Below are 6814 nucleotides of genomic sequence, written 5' to 3' on the forward strand. Positions count from 1 at the left end.
TTGGCTGACTTCACACAAGTCGTGGGAGTGAAGGCATGGATGTTTTTTTTTTTTTTTTTTTTTATCATTGTGCCTTATGAAAGTAATATTTACAAGTTACTTGGCTGATAAAAGCACTTTTGACAATAACATAATCGCTGGATTTGCCAAAGTTTGTCAAGTTAGTGGCAACAAATCTTACAAAATATATAGACATTGTGGCATTTAGTACAATGTCAAATTTTCTTAAACAGAATGTCAACATTTTCTGCTATGCTTCACTACAAATAATATGGAATGACATCCTTTTAATGCCACCAGTCTATTATTGAGGTTTAGTCTTTTTTAAGTGCGAAAAAAATTATGAATTGTGGCAGGTTGCTTTAAATGTCAGTCAGAGAGTCTCTTCCTCTTACCTTATCTATAACCATGATTTTCCAAAATTTACCACACATGAATAATTAATGAATGACTCATGAATGAATAATGGCAGATTATGGCTGTTGTTTGGGGGGAAAAAATGGAAAAATAATGGAGATATTTTACAGAGTGGAAGTGTAAAAGTTTATATTTGTGTTCTCTTCTCTCTCTCTCTCTCTCTGTGTGTGTGTGTGTGTGTGTGTGTGTGTGTGTGTGTGTGTGTGTGACACACTTTTACATATCTACACACTTGTACATATAACATATCTGAGTGGGTGTTTGAGCAGTTGGGGTATTGCTCCTCTTTGAACTCACAGTGATACTGACTCAGGATTGACTCACACAATAAACAGAATAGAGTATCACAGCATAGAATCAATAAAATACATTGAAAATAGAAAAATGCTATTGACTTTTCTATTTATATAATATAATCTATAATATAAGACATTCTATTAAATATGAACAGCGTTTGGGAAAGCTTTGGGGAAAGGGAAGAAGACACTCAAGGAAAAAACAACAACAACTTGAGCTGTTCTCTTCAGCTGTGGCCAAGCTGATCAGTCATGCTGTTTTATACCCTGTATGTTACTCTCAATTTCTCAGATCTGGCCTCGGTACAAATGAATCCAATATAATCAGCTAATTAGGTCAGTGCTCACATAATGCATAATATACAAAAGGGTGCAGTGTTGTGGCTTTGTAGTGGCAATTAGAGGTTGGGAAACTGTCAGTTAAGGAATAAAACAGCATTTTATTTAGTATTGCAATCAATTATGAAGTTAACCAGGCTTCTGCCATCATAAGTGGATTATTCATAGCTAGATTTGACAGTGTTGTGGTTGTGTAATTCCATTTGCTAAGCAGGGCTCGGATCTGGCATTTTAAACATTGTGACAGCACTCAATCTGTAGCACCCATTCTCAGAGTCCAGATTCATGGTGGGCGTTGGAACAGAGGTGTCAAATGAGAGCGCTTTCATCCCTGGCTGAGTCCTTCCCTCAGATTTCAGTGTCAATGTGTTCTGCCTTCCATAAGCTTGTACTTTCAAATTAGTTACACTTGGTTGTACTGAGACCGACTGTGTAAACCTTAAAGTTTGCATGTACTTCATAGCCCATATGTTGCAATGGTTAGCTCACTCGTAAATGAAAATTCTGTCATTATTTTCTAACCTTTGTGGTGTTTCTAACTCATATGCTGTTATTTTTTCAGCAACATTATCAAAAAAAACTATTACATTTATTTAAATATTATTAATCAATAAATGTTTTCCCGTACAGGTATTACCACTGTGCTGACCATGACCACCATCAACACCCACCTGAGAGAAACACTTCCCAAGATCCCCTATGTCAAAGCCATAGACATGTATTTGATGGGCTGCTTCGTCTTTGTGTTCTTGGCTCTGCTGGAATATGCTTTTGTCAACTACATTTTCTTTGGACGAGGGCCTCAGATGCAGAAAAAGTTGGCTGAGAAAGCTGAGAAAGCCAATAACGACCGCAACAAGTACGACGGCAACAAGGTAAAAGTCATTATTATCTATTGCAATGCCAGTTTGGAGAATGACTGTATTGTGTGCTAAAGAATAGAGCTTGAGCGTGTTAGATTTTTTTGGTAAAAGTTTGTTTTATGATAGCTCTGGGGGATATGATACAATAGGATGAGCGAAGAAGAGGAAAAAACACAAATGTGAAGTTTCTAAGTAATGGTTTATAAAAATGTTGCAATTAAAAAACATTAAGTAATAATGCAACATAATTAGCTGAAAACATGGCAAAATTAATAGAAATAAATATTTGTAGCCTTCAAAATGCTTTGGACAATTTTATGGTAGTACTGTACAACACTGGTCTATAACTGATCAAATTAAATATAAACCATGAACCAAAAACATGTCCTAACCAGACATGATGTGATGCATGACAGGATTCTATTTTAGACACGGTTTCTATTTCTGCAATGTCGAGGCTGGAAGAACAACATACAGACAATGACAATGATACTCTCAAGTGCTTTATTTAATGTTAAAAGTATCTAAAATAACTTTGAATGTCATTTTTTGAATTGAAGGCCACTGTCATTTGCATGTGAATAGTTATGCAACAACAACATCCCAAAATGTGTCATCTTTTCTTTTAATCACAAGACAAATTCCAGATTCAAGTTGAGATTTTTGAGGTTAAAGCAGATAAAGAACAAAGTCTTGTTTGTGTTTTTCTGACCAGTCTGTTCAGGAGGGAGGCAACTGCAAGCCATCATCTGTTAAACAGTCCAATCAGGTACAAGGCCACCGTCACTCACGAGGGGTGAGTGTTCGTATTGCTGACTGTTTTGTCAACATTTGTAAGCTTCCATCTGAAATCCTCCTAGCAACAGTTTTCCTCTCATTTACTGCATAGCAGTGTTTCTCTACTGGTGGGTTGTATGTTTGTTCTCACAGCGAGGAAAAATAGGTGTATTAAAAGTTCCAAGACTTGACTTACTACAAGTATTCAATGGTTTTAATTACTTGGCAGAAGATTAGATATACATCTGTCTTCTTACTGTATGCATAAAACCATCAACATTTTTTAAAAAAAAATCTTACATTGGAACTTAAATGTATTTTTTGTACTATTCTATCATATCAATTTGGGATTTTATCTTATTTAGAATTTTGCTAATGCAGTTCATGTAATGCCATTTCATTTCAACATGACATTTTTTGGTCATTGCTTGATATCCAATGTAAATGTGGGTCCTGATTCAAAACCAGTTGAGAACCACTGAAGTTCTTTTGTGCCATCTTGCTTTTGTGTCTTTGTTTTTCTTCCTTATTCATACATAATGGTGTGATATCTGGTCTAGTTGAAAGTTCAGCAAGAACCAGAAGTCCACTTGTGATATTCTTCATTCCGTTGAACATTCGGGTTCAGTGCACATCATCTCAGCACAATGATATACTATACTCATGTTCTATTGCTGTTCTCTCATTCACCCCATCACAAACACTGTTTAAGATTACAACGTGTGCTTGAGCTGTAATGGTATTTTTGCAAAAAATGTATTTCTGAATTATTTATTACTGCAGAGACTCTGAGGTAACAGTAAATAAACCATAAATCTCACAGAGGGACCTCCTCTTGTGAAATAACCTGAAATGTTTTTTCAGTAAAATAGCAATTACGTCTATCATTTAGCATTTTTTCCCCTTGCTTCATACTGTTATTTTGATTAATCCACATTAATTGTGCTCTGTGTGTGCACCATATAATAAACAAATATAAAAAAAAACTTATTTTATTGGTTAAATAAGATTATGACAAATATATTGCTTTTTAGGGCTCCTAGATTGTCTAGGTTACATTACAATTTCAAACGTACACCTTATAATTGAAAACTTCTAGTTTTTAATATGATCCTTGTGAGGTTACCAACTTATGCAACTTGCTCTTTTTTTGTACAGTAGTCCTGATTCAGCTCATTAACAAAACAGCCGTTTATAAGCTAAATATGATTTGAGATTACAATTGTACAACCTAATTATACTGAATATTACTTTCTGAAATTGTGGCTTGTTTAGAGTGTCTCATTATCATATTGTTGCTATAATGATGCATTAGCGTGTTGATGTTTGATTGTAAAATGAGTGCTGTTCAGTTCTGTATGCTACACTGGAGAGCCCAGCACTTCAGCTGTAATTAATGTCTGAGGCATATACCATTATTATTTTTCCTTGTGAGCATTCCATGTAGTGGTTACATAATGTAACTGAAGAATCGTATTCAAGTGACAAAACTGTGATCAAATATGGCCATATAAAGTTTGTTGTCTTTTACTTTTGTGCAAAGAACACACCTCCATTGTAACTTGTCTAACTAACCACTCTTCATTCTTCAAATACCCACTTTTGATAAAATGCTTCCTTTTCCCTTAGAAAAAATTAGGTTTGCACTGATAACGTCTTTTTAGGGCTTTATAGAATATCTTCCTTTTAATGTGATGGTTTGTTCTGTTCAATTTATTTAACCCTTTAAAGCCTGACAAGTATTGATCATGGCCTTAAAAATTTGCGTACCAAATATAATACAGAAGGATTTTTGGAGTTAAAGAAAAATGTGGTAACCAGGATTGTCTCTGCTTTCAGGTGGATTCCCAGGGAAATATCCTTCTGACCACTCTGGAGATCCACAATGAGGTGGCCGGGAACGAGATCACCACCAGCGTCAGCGAGGCTCATAACTCCACTTCAATGGTGTTCGATAACTCAGGGATCCAGTATCGTAAACAGAGCGCAGCTCGGCCAGAGGGCCGTCACAGCATGGACAGGAACACACAGCCCAAGAAACCACGGCTACGCAGACGCTCCTCCCAGCTCAAAATCAAAATCCCTGACCTCACAGACGTGAACGCCATCGATCGATGGTCACGGATAATATTTCCCTCCGCTTTCTCTCTTTTCAACTTGATCTACTGGCTGTATTACGTGAATTAGGCCTGAGACATCAATGGGTTTTTTGCCCCTTCACAATTTTTTCATGTTGCCAAGTGGAAAATAGAGACTTTTTTTTTTTTTTTTTTTTTTTTTTTGCTCTGACATAATTTTAAGAGACGTACTTGCGCACCATATATATATATATCGAGGTTTTTCTAAAATTGAACCTTTGCGATGTTGTGAAGGGTTCAGAAGGAATGCTACCTGCACCAAAACCCATTCTCATATACAGTACATACTGTATGTACTCAAACATTCCCATTCACACATGCACAAAATCAGTTTTCTGAAAACTATCTCTGTACATACATGTTGCAATTTTTGAAGCCACAGGACTTCCGCATGATGCACTCAGAACTGTTTTTAATTTGTACATGTTGCTGTGTTATTCTGATTGAAAGATGCTAATTGCAAATGTCTCATGCCAATAAAGCGCAGGAGATTAATATTGATAGAAGATTATATAGTTGTGGAAATGCAATATAACAAGGGTTGTAGGTCAAATCATGTCTTCAGTTTCAAAGCTTGCTACGTAAACTAAACGTTGCTGTTATGATCTTATTTAGACAAAGTTTGTATATAATCATGTTATGATATGCTTTTGGAACATGATTTCCATCCGCCTTGGGTTGATATGATTATACACCACTTTTTGCAATCATGTAAAGTGCTTCAGTACATGTAAGATAAGATAATAATTGTACACTTATCTCATTCCAAGGATATCAAAATGAAGAAAAAGAACATATGTGGAGCATTTAAATCAGGGCCTGCAAAGGATTTCCACAATGCCATCATGAACATCAAGCATAAGTAAACGAACAATCCTGACATTGTGTTTTGCTTTTTGTTAGTAGATGTGTAGCATTACTGTATGAATTTCAAGTGAGAGGTTTGGGTGTTTTATTCCCCTCCATTTTTTTAAAGAATGCCTGAGTCATTTCAAATATCATTGTGGGCCTTATGTAAACATCATATGGCCCATACACAACACATCATTTCATTTCCTCCCCTTCCAGTGAGGTTTATTTTCGTTGAAGGTAAATAGAAAAACTCGTAATGCATTTGAGGGAGTTATACGTTGGCATCAATACACAACTTGTCTCAGGTTCTCGTCCAACATGAAAATGACCCAAATTTTTTCTGATTGTCAGTATTCACATCATATTTATTGTGGTTAATTTGTATTATATCCTTGTGTACAGCAACAATGATTACATAGATTTAGACAGCATGATATTGTTTGCATTTAGAGATTCTACACTGATATATGATTTTGTTTTGGGAGATTTCTTTACCACCGGTCATATGCACTTACTCTGTTTCAGGGGCTGAAAACTGCTGGCTGGTTGAGAGTAATGTTGTATACTCATGCTTGCAAATCATCAAAATATATTTATAAATCTCTTTAAAATATCCTGTGTGTGCTGTTAACGTCATTTTAACAGGTTGCTTTGCAGTTGCATTGTGTCAGTAGATGCTCATTAATTTTTTTGATTACTTTTCTTCCCTCTTCTATTGTATGTTGTAAATATATAACCCAAAATCCACACATGTGACCCATTTCTTTCTTCCCCCCCCCAATATTTACTTCTGAGGTTTTATTCTGTACAGTCAACCCCACAAATGACCAGATCTCTATTTATGAAATGTGTTTAAATGATTAGATAAATGAGGGCTGAATGTCCTGAGGACAATATGAGAAAATGGAATAAACTTTACTCTTTCAAGTAATTGGTTTTGTCTTATTTCAGTGATGAGGTGTTTTTAATATATTTTAATTGTTGTCATTATCAACATCATTACGCATACAATTATGCTTACCTCCTCCCTATCATTTTAAGTAGGACACGTATTTATGAGACCAAGTACTGGGAAAAAGAAATCCTTTAAAAATAAATGAAATAAAAATATCAAACTATAATTGATGAGTTA

The 6814-nt window shown here is 35.3% G+C and overlaps 1 pseudogene; it reads left to right on the plus strand.

Moving 5' to 3' along the window:
* The window catches only part of LOC109057533, a 66610-nt pseudogene extending 59997 nt beyond the window's left edge, over positions 1 to 6613 (plus strand).
* The last annotated feature ends 201 nt before the right edge of the window (positions 6614 to 6814 follow it).

This window comes from Cyprinus carpio, chromosome B6, assembly GCF_018340385.1.
Source record: "Cyprinus carpio isolate SPL01 chromosome B6, ASM1834038v1, whole genome shotgun sequence".
NCBI lineage: Eukaryota > Metazoa > Chordata > Actinopteri > Cypriniformes > Cyprinidae > Cyprinus > Cyprinus carpio.